The sequence below is a fragment of the Atractosteus spatula genome, assembly GCF_055471065.1.
Source record: "Atractosteus spatula isolate fAtrSpa1 chromosome 26 unlocalized genomic scaffold, fAtrSpa1.hap1 SUPER_26_unloc_1, whole genome shotgun sequence".
Lineage (NCBI taxonomy): Eukaryota > Metazoa > Chordata > Actinopteri > Semionotiformes > Lepisosteidae > Atractosteus > Atractosteus spatula.
The window spans coordinates 2202599-2215374 of NW_028296644.1; the positions used below are offsets into that span (position 1 = coordinate 2202599).

Below are 12776 nucleotides of genomic sequence, written 5' to 3' on the forward strand. Positions count from 1 at the left end.
TGTGTGGTACAGAGGGGATTGTCCGAATACATGAGTGTTTCCCTGTGTGTTAGTAAAGTCTGCCAGTGTGCCTGTTCGTGCATTGAGGTCACCACAGAGCAGCACGTTTCCCTGGCCCTGGAAATGACCGATCTCCGTGTGGAGACTGGGGAGAATTCCCTCACTGTAGTAAGGGGATTCTGAGGGTGGGATGTAGACAGCACACAGAAAAACCTCATTTTCTGTACATATGGTATTTCTTTTGATTTTAAGCCAAACTTGTGACTCTTCTCTCTTAACTAATTGTATGGAGTGACTGAGCTCCACTCTGTACCACACAATGATCCCCCCAGAGTCTCTGCCCCAGGTGATTTTTTTTGACAAAGGGCACCATGATCTCCTTGTAGCCGGGGGGACAGTGGGTAGCCAAGTCTCCCCGACACCATGTCTCCTGTAGGATCATGATGTCTGTCTCCTTTACATTCTTGATAAAGTCAGGATCAGTGTTCTTCAGCCCAAATGCTGACGAGCCCAGACCCTAAATGTTCCATATACTTATCGTTAGAGATCTCATTGTTATCGTTTGAATTATCTTTGCAGTTTGTTTTTGCTTTCTGGAACTGTAACAAATTTGTGTCGGACATTTACATCATCAACAAAAACAGTATTGTTTGTCGCTGTGGGTGGTGGTAGTTTAGCTCATAAGCCGGGTGCAGATGAGGTTCAGGAGCTGCCAGATTTCTCCCAGCTCCAAACCGCTCGGGACTGCTGGTCTGGCCAGGGCTGCGGCGTAGCTGTGCAGGAGGGGCTCGGTCCAGCTCTGCTGTTGTGCTGGGTGGGGGTTTGTGGATTGGCCTGGTTCAGCTGCTGGTCTGGCTGAGGGGCGTGGGGTGAGGCGCTGGTTCTGGTCCCGTTCGGTCGTTGGTCTGGGTTGGAAGGCTGTAGGATGGGGCTGGTTCTGTTCTTTGTGGGTTGAGCTGGTCTGGGGTGGGGGTGTGGGTTTTGGGGTGTTCCTCTGGTAGTCCTGCTGTTTCTCTCTGGGGTGTTGTTTGGGTGTCTGCCCAGTGTAGTGTCTTTCAGAGTTTTTGTGAAGAGTCCGATGGTCTGTTTTTTGAGGTGTTTATGGTCATGTAGATGCTGTGATCCAAGGGTGGGGTGATGGGCCAGGTAGACGTTTGGGAGCAGGGCACAGCACTGTGAGATCTCAGCTTTGATTCTCTGGATGGTGTGGTGCTGCTCATCCTGTCTTGACAGCAGGGTGGAGATGACAATTGGGCGCGAGGGAACTCCTGTATGGCCCTCTCTGCCACTCTCCTAATGGACTGGGCCACCTGCTCCCTCCAGGTCCTCAGATCGTTGGTGCCGGTGTGGATGATGATGTGCCGTGGGGCTCCCAGGACAGACCTGGACAGCAGCTGCAGGGCCTTCTCCGTCGTCGGACACCAGAGCTTTGCTGTTTGTAGTCCTGGGAAGAGCCTGTGCTCATCGATGTACTTCCCGTTGCAGTCAATGAGAAGGGCTACTTCCGTGCATCTGCCTCTGGTGTCTGGTGTGCTGCCAGGCGGGGGGCTGCATGGGGGGTGCAGTGTGTGAGGTGGAGGTGTTGGGTGGGGCCGTCTCTGGGGCTGGGTGTGTGTGTGGGTCACCCTGAGTGTTTGGCAAGGTGGATGTGCTTTTGGGCAGTGATGTTGTGAGTGGATCTGGGATGCCGGGGGGTGCAGTGGGTATGGTGTTTGCTACGGTGGGGGTACTGGGTAAGTGGGAGTTGGTGGTGGGGGTTGTAGGGATGTCAGGTTGTGTGGGGGTCGGTGTGTCTTTGTGGGTTGGGGGTGGGTGTTGTGTGTTGTGTGTTCTGGGCCTCAGGGCTGTTCTGTTGCAGTCTGGGCTGCAGTGGGAAGTAGTGAGTTTCCTCAGCTGTTCTTTGAGGGTCTTGCTTGTCCTCTCCGCGAGCTGCACCTCCTCTCTCAGCTCTGCTACTTCCGACTGCAGCTTACTGTTGTCCTGCAGCAACTCTTCCATCTGTCCCCTGAGCTGTTTGTTGGAGGTTTTGCATTCGTTCCTGTGTTTGTTAACCTCGTCTCTTAGCTGTTGTGCTGTCTGCCCCTCTGTGAGTCTCCCCAGCATCAGTTCCTTGGACTCAGTGAAGTCCAGCTCCAGAGCAGAGAGTTTCTCTCTCAGGAGGCGCGCTGTGCTGTGGTCATAGGGGGGTTGGTGTGGGCCGTGTGTGTCTGGGTGGTGTGATTCAGTGTTGCCTAGGGCTACACTCTCGCTGATCTGTTCTGTAGCTGTGGCTGTGTTCATGGGCTCAGAGTCAGGTGGAGCTGAACTCTCCGGTGTGGTAGGCATCAGGCTACTGGGTCTCTCTCCTGTTTCTGGGGGAGGTTTCTCCAGGTCAGCCTGTGATTTCAGGTCGGTGAACTTTTCCTCAAATAGCTCCAGAGCAGCCTCACTGCCCTTTATCATCACTGTACCATTGTGGTAAGTGTTGACGGTCAGGACAGTGTCTTCTAGCTCGCTGTCACCCCCTATGGAGATTTGCCTGCCTTTGCTGATGCCCCTTCTCGTGGTGTTTGTATATCTCTTGCACACAGCTGTGTGCCAGGCATTTGGGTGCTCAGTAAAGAAGAGCACGTTTTAATGTGTTTTTCTCCTGCCTGGCAGTAGTCAGCGATAAGAGTCTCTGGATTTTCCTTCATCCATGTGTCTTTGTACTGTTTCCTGGTCTTAACGGTTTTCACGTCCTCAGGGTATTGGAGTACTGTGCTGAGAGGGCAGGGCTGGTCCAGTGGGGCTGTCTTCTGCTCTGTACTCATCTTGCTTCTTTTAAATACAATCGGCTCAGGTGAGAAGAGCAAAAAGACAGCCTGGCTAGGGCGTTTTGAATACAATGAGCCCCACTGTTGCTTGGGAACAGGTTCTTCAACTTTGGCCTTTTGAGTTTAATGGGCCCAAGTGGTATTTGGTTTAGTTTAAACTTTAAGGTAACTTTTTCTAAAGACTTTTTTTTTACTTTTATTTAGTAAATCAGTTCAATTTTAGAGGCCTCTTCAAATAAGGAGAAGAAAGATCAGGGCTTACCAGTTGTTTTTCGTGCTTATGGCTGAGTTCTTGGCTTTTCTTGATGCTGCTTGTATTTTCCCTTTCCTTCTTGTTTCCTTTGGTGTACTTTTTCTTTCTTTCTTGTCTTCTTATTCTATTTCCTTGTTTTAATTGTTCCTTTTTTTCTGTTTGTTCCTCTTCATTTCTTGAAGATTTTTCTCTTTGAAGTTTTTCCTCAGGTCCTTTATCTTCAGGTGTAGCTGTGTCTTATAGTTGGTCTTCAGATTTTCAGATGTTTGCTTTGTTTTTCTTTCAATGATAAATTATTTCTTTACTTCTTTGGTTTTCTTTAGTTTGTGTTAGATGTTGCCTTATTCCTAGACTATTTGTTCAGTTACAGAAAACAATAAAATCTCAAAGAAATTAGGAGCTCATCTTCTGAGCTGCCTCTCTCTCTCTCAGTAAATACTGTTACTGTCACTGCTCGATACCGATGTTAGCCTACTATACCATCTTCAGCCACAGCTAGAAAATGTACTGCTCTAGTACCGGAGCAAAAGAAAGCAAGGCCAACTTTGAATGGGCACATGTGTCAGATGCTGAATGTGACAAGGATGGGATTCAAACCCATGCATGCAAAGCCCAATGGATTAGCAGTCCATTGCCTTAACCACTTGGCCACCTTGTCGAGAAAACTGGGCTATCCGTACATGTGTTGGCGTGCTCCAGATGATCTTTTTTTTTCCCTTGTACTCGAAGGGTCATTTTTCTGTTCCACATGTGCTTTCAACATTTTCTTTGGGAGATGTCAAGCCACCAAGCCACTGCTGTGCTTCAGTGGCCGGTGTGGATTTCAGTGGCCCTGTTGTACACGGAAAGCACATTGAGCTCCTTGGACATGAAAAGTTCCAGAAAAAAGCCATTTGTCATCCTTTTTCTTGGTGTCGATGTTGCTTTTGTATGTAAAGGTGGCAACTTGCTCAGCGAGCAGGCGGAGCGCGCACCGAATGCAGATGTCTCAGAGCGGTGTGTCCAAGTGGTTGTAAAAGGACAGCACTCCAGGGGTGCTGTGGCTTAGTTGGTTAAAGCGCCTGCTTCGTAAACAGGAGATCCTGGGTCTGAATCCCAGCGGTGCCTTTTTGTTTTTCTGTCTTCTCGTACAGAACTGGTCATTATGGATAACCTCCTACGGCTAGACTTAATTAAATGCAAGTATTAATTTCCTGTCTTGAATGACTTTTTTTTAAATGGATGCAACTTGCAAAAGATGAAATACAAACCTTGCTACTCTGCGCTCGTGGCTGGCAAAAAAAAGTCAGCAATGTTTTCTCATTAACCTTAACCCTGCGAATGGAGAATAGTTAAATGACCAAGTCTATGCAGCTTAATTGGTTCGCACATCGGGCTCTTAAGGTGGTGAATCACGCTCACCCCAGTCCTTAATCTTTTAAAGAGGATAAAAAATTGAACCTAGCCGCCACATCTCATACATTCTGTTCAGTGATATAAAGGTAACATCTATCCTCGCTCCAGAGAAAATCACACGTTGAGGGCATTTTTTTTTTTCACTTTACCATGAGTCGGGCTCGGCTGCACAGAGGCGAGAGCAGAGCAATGAGGTCACGGGGACAGGGTAGTCACACGTTGGCGGTTTAAACACGCGGAAGATCACTGAGGGATCTATATGGACCCCCCGTGCGCCATCAGTCCGCACTCTGGACTCTGAATCCTGCCATCCGAGTTTAGATCTTGGCTGAACCTGAGCTGCAGTTCCTTCTTAAAACGTAATCTGGTGAGCGTTTTATAGAATCGTTCTTGTATGGATTCAGAACTAGCAATACATCAGGAACGAACCGGTCTTCTTCCTGTCTAAAGAGTGTGACCTGCTTGGACCCGCAGTCGCTTTTCTCATGTGCACAAACTCTCACTAGTAAGCCAGAACTAACTAGCCGGTCTTCAGAGAGCCTACTACCAGAGCGTCGCAGCAGGAATCTCTCCCACTTCCCTCATGCCAAACCAGCACTGCCTGACACTAGGCCAGAGAATGCTGATTGGACACAGCAACAAGCCTGCCACTGTTTCTTTGTGTCCGCGGGAGATCTGAATCCACACAGATTGGATGAGTATTCAACATTCTGAGTTACAGCTCGAGAATTCAATTGTTACCTCAACCCCAGTTGATATCAGTTTAATTCCTATGAGTGATGTACTTGCTTTTGAGTATCTAGTGTAGAAGCTGAAATCAAAGCTCATTAACGAAATGGTATAAATGAATGGTATACTGAATGTATGTCCCTCTTGGTTTGTAACTCTTTGTGATCGAATATATACCTTTTGTATTCTGCTAACCCTCGCTATAAGATCTGTTATGTTTATATACACATTTTATGCCTTAATAAATGTATTGTCGTGTAATAGTATCCGTGTGTGTGTGTGTTATCCCGCAAGGTTGTTTTTCTAATAGCCATCAAAGAATCATTTTGTGACTTACTGCTACAATTAATAATTGTCCCTGTAATGCACAAAACCCCTACATTTATTGGTGCCTCACGAGAGGATGCCTACAAACTCAAACTCAGTGACTGACTACAGAAAGTGATAAATAGCACTAAAGTATCTGCCAACGTGCACTAGAACAGTCCAGAATGCTGGTTCTGCTGGCGATCCTCTCCTGGGTCCCTGCTCCGGACGTCCCTTCCCCCACCTCTCTGGGCAGACCAGACACCCGCAGTGCAGCTCTTCACCACTACCGTATTTTTTTATTTATTTTACCTTATACGGCATCCAAAGTTTCATCTAAATGCTCAGAATACCCCATTTCTGGTACCAAAATTAGTACACACCGTACTACAATGAATTTAAATGGGGATTTTTTAATTCTGGATCTGCATGAAATCATAAAAATGAGGGGTTGTATTATTTTCTGTTACAGAACTTAGATTGGATGCAGTATAACCTTTAACTCAAAAGCTTCACATATATATACCTGGAGATATACACACACCAGGATGCACAAAGAGCTACTATAGCTCTTTGTTATTATATATACTATAATAACAAAGACAGCAAAAAATATGGTAGTGGCAATTTCCTCTTTGATCTCGCCTAATCCAAGATGCACAGAACATCAGTCTTATTTTAACATGCTCTTTGCATTCACATCATGCGTAGCCACAGACCACGCTCAACTGTACGATGTCCACTCCCACAATTACTGGCATGCTGATGTCACTCATACGTGCATGTCTTAAAGAGACAGCTACCAATTTCAGTGTCAGATTTCAAATATCCCCTCCATAACCACCTGGTTACACAGTCATCGCTCAGAATCCCCAGTAAGATTCTCCCCAATTCAGTTTTGCAGTGCTTTAGCTCTTTCAAAAGGTTGGGCTTTGCTAGTTGCATTCCTAGGTTCATCACAGCATTTGAAAATATTCACCAATGTGTTGGCTGGGAATCAAACCTGGGTCAACTGCTTGGAAGGCAGCTTTGCTCACCACTATACCACCAATGTACACACCCAGAAGCCATGCAGCACACCATCAGAGAATGCTCACGATATCGGAAGCTGTCTCTGGGACGTGCTGATTCCACATATTGTGAATAAATCATGATATTGTTAGTAACTGTAGCTAGACGTTCAAATGAGTTTCATGGCCAGATGGACTGTTTCCTTGAGTGGTATAGTATTGCAGTGAGACAGCACGATGCCTGCAAGACTATGTCACGCTAAACGCCACAGATTGTGATTGTCCATTCGTTTCAGTCGTCCTGCAGCTACAGGAAGAGAGACACAAACATGCTGCAATGCTTTCAGGACATTAGGATTTGTTTGTGCAACATCCGAGACGAGTACTTGTGGCTTCAATGTGAACTGTACGTGCCTGCCCCCTTTCATCTGTAGTGCATGAATTCCTCCCGGCATGCACCAGGGTAAAGTTCGATAACGATTTTGGCATGCCAGTAGCGTTTTCACGAAACCTCCTAGGGTTACGAGAACACTTGCTTTGTGTATAAAGTACATTGTGACTGTTTTCACAGCCTTCACTTTGTCGTTTTTATGACATTTTTTTGACAACTCACTAATATTCTCTTGTCCATATCAACACAATGGAAACACAGAATGCCTTCAAACCAGATGCATTTTAAAGAAGACCCCCTTATTTCAGTATATTACCTGTAGTGCTATATTCAAAAAATCATTAAAAAATAAAGAAAAGTTTCACAACCCAAAACAAAGCTGGGAAAGGTCAGAGGACTGGCCTAGTATGTGAAACACTTAACTGCAGCAAAGTGGGTGTTGTGCTTAAAAAGAAATTGAGTCATGAAGAAGACCCCACTATCCCAGTGTATTTCATGTCTCATGGTGCCAATATAAAACAAAAAGTTTTCACAAGCCAAAGCAAGGCTTGGAAAGGTCAGAGGACCTGCTTAGTGTGTAAAACACTTACTTGCAGCATTGTGGGTGCTGTGGTTTGAATGCTATTGTCTTCTGAACAGCATTCCCCTATCCCAGTGCATAGTGCCACATTAAATAAAAGCACGAGAAAAAGAGATTCAGAACGCAAAGCTGTGTCAGCCTTCTGTGTAAAAAATCGGTTGGTACATCATGGGAGCTGTTTTTAATATGCTGCTGAGTAAAGAATATTTTTAATTTTCCTGCTGTCAGCAGTATTGTGTATATAGTTGACCCTTACCTGAATGAAAACAGGATACAAAGAAAGGGTTTCAGAAATCAAACAAAGCTTTGGTCCCATGCTTACAGTCTGGGGAATTGGAGACTGCACTGTTCTGCTTCCTATGGTGATATACAGGTTTTTCGCACAAAACCGTATTGAGCAGTCTTTCTCACATTGTGAACATGTGTATAGAGTGGTCCACCAGGTTCCAGTTAGTGCGTAATTATGCATCATTGAAAAATCGGAGGTTTAAAAAAAGATAATTGGCTCACTGATAGTTTGATGTAGAGAGTGTGAAAATTTTCATAAGTCATGGTCTTTAAAATGCATTTGGTTTGAAGGCGTTCTGAGTTTCCATTGCGAAGATATGGAGAAAAGAATATTCGTGCGTGGTCAAAAAAATGGCTTAAAAATGACATACAGATGGAGCCATTCAAAGTGCGCGGCACAGACACGTACCGCGGGTAATTGGCTACGTCCTTGCAAATTGTGACACACGATGACGCGCAATACTGTGGTACGTGATTGGTAGACCGACAGGGGCACTCGTGGTGCATTGGTCAGTCGTAGAAAGAACAGTTATTTATGGGGGTGGGTGGGTCTTTCACAGAGGCTCAGGACAAATCCCCCGCCTGAAAGTCTACTGTGTGCATTCAGACAGTCACAGGTCAAGAGCCAGGCAGGAGGACAATGGACAGAAGAGCCAACGATTTAAAAATAAAAGAACGAATATGAAAAAGCCACCATCTTTTTCTTTTTGACATTTTCCGACTTTCATGCAAGCCAGGACAAAGTTGCTCGTAGCTACTTGTGGATTCAAATACTCTATCGAGTGCTTTGATGAGTTTTTGCAATTTGATTGTCGTCCTGTCAGCCTGTTTCTGTTTTTTTTTTCAATCTAGCGATGGAAAGCATGAGGGAAATGATGGAGCAATCAATAACCGCTCCGGAAAAATGGCCGAAAGAAATGGCCCGTCACTAAGGACATTTGTGAAGCAGAGGAGTGACGTCACCACAAAGGCGACATATTCTGCTGATCGTTTTGGTGAATAATGATTGAGGCGCGTTAAGAGAAAGGTAGCTGCGTCAGCATGCGTAGGCTGCAAAGGATCAAGCAAAGGTTTACTCCATGCTGAGAAGAGAAGAAAAGAAGCACAACGTTTCGGCTGTGGAGCCTTCTGCGCCATCTTCTTTAGCGGTGATGATGTTTACATTGGAAAAACTGAGACACACGTCCCCGGGTGGGCTTGAACCACCAACTGTTCGATTAACAGCCAAACGCGCTAACCGATTGCACCACAGAAACTAAGGGCCTTTTACACTCACTACATTTGCAGGTTTATGGTCAAGGAAAACAATCACTTGCGCTTCTTGCAGCCGGCAATATTTTCCACTGACAACCAAGAAATGGATTTCATCTTTCACAAGCTGTATGGATTTCTTCAAAAACAAGTTCTTCCAGAAAGGAAATGAATTCTTGCATTAAACTGAACCAAGCTGTACATGTTTGTCTGAAATGATACATTCAGCACAACAAGACACGGAGAGAGGCACCGCTGGTATTCAGATCCAGGATCACCTGCTTACCAGGCAGGCACTTTAAGCCACTAGGGAACAGCGCCAGTGGAGCACCGCGCTTTTACAGACACTTGGACACATCTGCGTTCGGTGTGCACTTATCCTGCTCTCTGAGCCCCTTGCCTCCGTCCCATTTAATAGCAGAACTGACGCCAAGAGAAATGATGAGAAATGGCATTTTATCTGGCACTTTTCATGTCCAAGGAGCTCAATGCCCTTGACACCTCCCCAAGTCGACAGAGCTGTGCATTCTTTGGCGACACCGTTTTTTCTTTTCTTTTATTTCTATACTTATTGATAGAAAAAAAATGATATGTCATGTACAGTAAGGGAAATGTCTCTTTTCATGGGGAAAGCTAGCACCAGCAAATGTTGTGTTTAGAAGAAGTAATTGAACATGACACGTGACCTAATTTACCGGAACAAAAGCTCACCCAGCAAGCCCTGCTTTACGTCTACAGGAGAGAAGTAGAGTCTGCAAGATGAAACCCTCACGTCCCGCACTTGCATATGACGCTGTTACGTGCTGAAGCGGTATTGTACTACATCCTAGCACTGCAACCCGGGGCGTACAGTATATGGGATCAAGCACACGCCACGAATCGTCTCTAATCACTTCCTACAACTGTAAGGCACCTTGAAGTGTAACCCCTGTTGTAACAGAAAGAATAAGGTTCTTGTTCCCGAGATGAAGTAAAACAGATGAGTTTATTGCATGCAAGGAACAATAAAGCCGAAGTCTTGTTTCCCGCAAGAAACAACAAAACCGAAGTATTGTTGGATGTGTCAGTACAAACTTTTAGGTTATATAGTCCTTGCTTGCTGCTTCAGACGTCATTCGATATTATGGTAAGGGGGGGGGGTCATGGTATTTGGCCAGTTAAGAGGCCCTGGCCAAATGGTCAGTTTAAGATTATGCCCCCAGGGGGTTCCTTGCTCGCATCTGGAATCCTTATCAGTTAACCCCCTTTCCTGCCATAAACCCCTGTTGCTTAGAAGTCTAATTTTCAGGCAGAACTGACTTAAGTTATTAACCCTTTTAACATCTTGTCTCTTACTTCATTCCCCCCTTATAAAATATGGCATACGTCAGGACTGCCTATTTTTACACATACAATATCAGGGCAGATCTTTCCTTTTTAGATGTACAGGCATGCATTACCATGACATTGTGCGTTCCACGGTTACAACAAGATGTTATTGATCTTTTTGTACAAGTGATAGTTACAATTATACACATAAAACAATCCTAATCCTACAAATACATAAAGTCCTACCCCAGGACCCAAACGCAGACCTCAGCCGTGTGGAGATCTATCGTCAGGATCTTGGAACAGCAATATTGACCCAACTCCGATTATAATTTTTTGGCTGAATAGATATGCCAACACCTGGAATGTATTGATACCATATCCCCAGTAATGCTCCTCAGGCCTAACAAGCACACTGTTGGTCTTAGGAAGCATCAGACACAGAAACGGTAACAACATCCTTCTTTCTGTTCACTCAGTCTCTGGTGCCGTGGGTCGGTGAAAGTGCGATGCGCGGATCCAGCGATCTCATCCTGTCACTCAGATGGCACAGTCAGTAGTTGGTGGCACTTGATATGGTCCCTCCCAGCAGGATTGCAACGTCTGGCAGGGTATCTCTTCTTCACCTACACCCACTCGCCAGGTATCCGGTAGTGTCTCCCCTCTACTGGAGGTCCCCAAGCGTCCGGCACCTGTTCACGAGCCCTGTGCACCGCTTCAGTTAACAAACCTACAACACTTTAATAGAGAGTTAGTAAATTCATCAGTGCGTTAGCCAAACTTGGCCTCAAGGGAGTTTCTTTGGCTGCCCGTGATGATCTCAAATGGGCTCAGTCTCACAGTTCCGTTTGCTCCAGCCCGCAAACCGCACAGGACTGCATGTAGAGCATCTACCCACGGTGTCCCTTCAGTTGATATTTCCTTAGTTGGTCTTTCAGACTGTGGGTGATGGGGGCAATGTGACTTCCAACTTACCCCTAGTGAGGCAATTACAGCCTGGCACACTTTCCCAGTGTAGTATGCCCCTAGATCAGTATCCAAGGGGCAGGGCAGTCCACATCACGGGATCATCTTTGTCATACAGTTCGGTATGTGCCAGCCCACATCCCATCATCATACAACCCCACATTCTTTACACATTTGTTCTAACCACTATTAAAAATCTATGAAAGGCCTCAACCTGAATTCTCCCTTTTCCCCAATAGAGGTTTCACAGGGGTCTCAGACTCCCGCTCTCCCAGCATGATTCAGTGTGCTCTTCTGAGCCCAGCAGTTACATTGGGACGCTCCAGGTTGAAAAAGACGTTTATCTCGGGCTGAAAAACACATTTTGACAACTTCTGCACAGTGGGGCTAAAAGCTGATTCATTAAGCTCTTCTGAGCCCAGCAGTTACATTGGTTTGCTCCAGATTGAAAAAGGCGTTTATCTCGGGTGAAAAACACGTTTTGACAACTTCTGCACAATGAGGCTAAGAGCTGACTCAGTGTGCTCTTCTGAGCCCAGCAGTTACATTGGGATGCTCCAGATTGAAAAACGCGTTTATCTCGAGCTGAAAAACACGTTTTGACAACTTCTGCACAGTGGGGCTAAGAGCTGACTCAGTGTGCTCTTCTGAGCCCAGCAGTTACATTGGAGAGCTTCATATTGAAAAACGCGTTTATCTTGAGCTGAAAAACACATTTTGACAACTTCTGCACAGTGGGGCTAAGTACTGACTCAGTGTGCTCTTCTGAGCCCAGCAGTTACATTGGGAAGCTCCAGATTGAAAAACGCGTTTATCTTGGGCTGAAAAACACGTTTTGACAACTTCTGCACAATGAGGCTAAGAGCTGACTCAGTGTGCTCTTCTGAGCCCAGAAGTTACATTGGGACACTCTAGATTGAAAAACGTGTTGATCTTGGGCTGAAAAACACGTTTTGACAACTTCTGCACAATGGGGCTAAGGGCTGACTCAGTGTGCTTTTCTGAGCCCAGCAGTTACATTGGGATGATCCAGATTGAAAAAGGCGTTTATCTCGGGTGAAAAACACGTTTTGACAACTTCTGCACAATGGGGCTAAGGGCTGACTCAGTGTGCTTTTCTGAGCCCAGCAGTTACATTGGGATGATCCAGATTGAAAAAGGCGTTTATCTCGGGTGAAATACACGTTTTGACAACCTCTGCACAGTGGGGCACACTGAGTCAGCTCTTAGCCCCACTGTGCAGAAGTTGTCAAAACGTTTTTTTCACCCAAGAAAAACGCCTTTTTCAATCTGGAGAAAACCAATGTAACTCCTTGGCTCAGAAGAGCTGAATGAATCAGCTTTTAGCCCCACTGTGCAGAAGTTGTCAAAATGTGTTTTTCAGCCCAAGATCAACACGTTTTTCAATCTGGAGTGTCCCAATGTAACTTCTGGGCTCAGAAGAGCACACTGAGTCAGCTCTCAGCCCCACTGTGCAGAAGTTGTCAAAACGTGTTTTTCAGCC

At 45.7% G+C, this 12776-nt stretch overlaps 2 non-coding genes across 2 annotated transcripts; one reads left to right on the plus strand and one right to left on the minus strand.

The window, feature by feature from the left end:
- Positions 1 to 3624: 3624 nt before the first annotated feature.
- Positions 3625 to 3706, minus strand: trnas-gcu (transfer RNA serine (anticodon GCU)). Its single transcript has one exon. It is a non-coding gene; the product is annotated as a tRNA-Ser (tRNA).
- Positions 3707 to 4081: 375 nt separating this feature from the next.
- Positions 4082 to 4155, plus strand: trnat-cgu (transfer RNA threonine (anticodon CGU)). The gene has a single exon. It is a non-coding gene; the product is annotated as a tRNA-Thr (tRNA).
- Positions 4156 to 12776: the final 8621 nt, after the last annotated feature.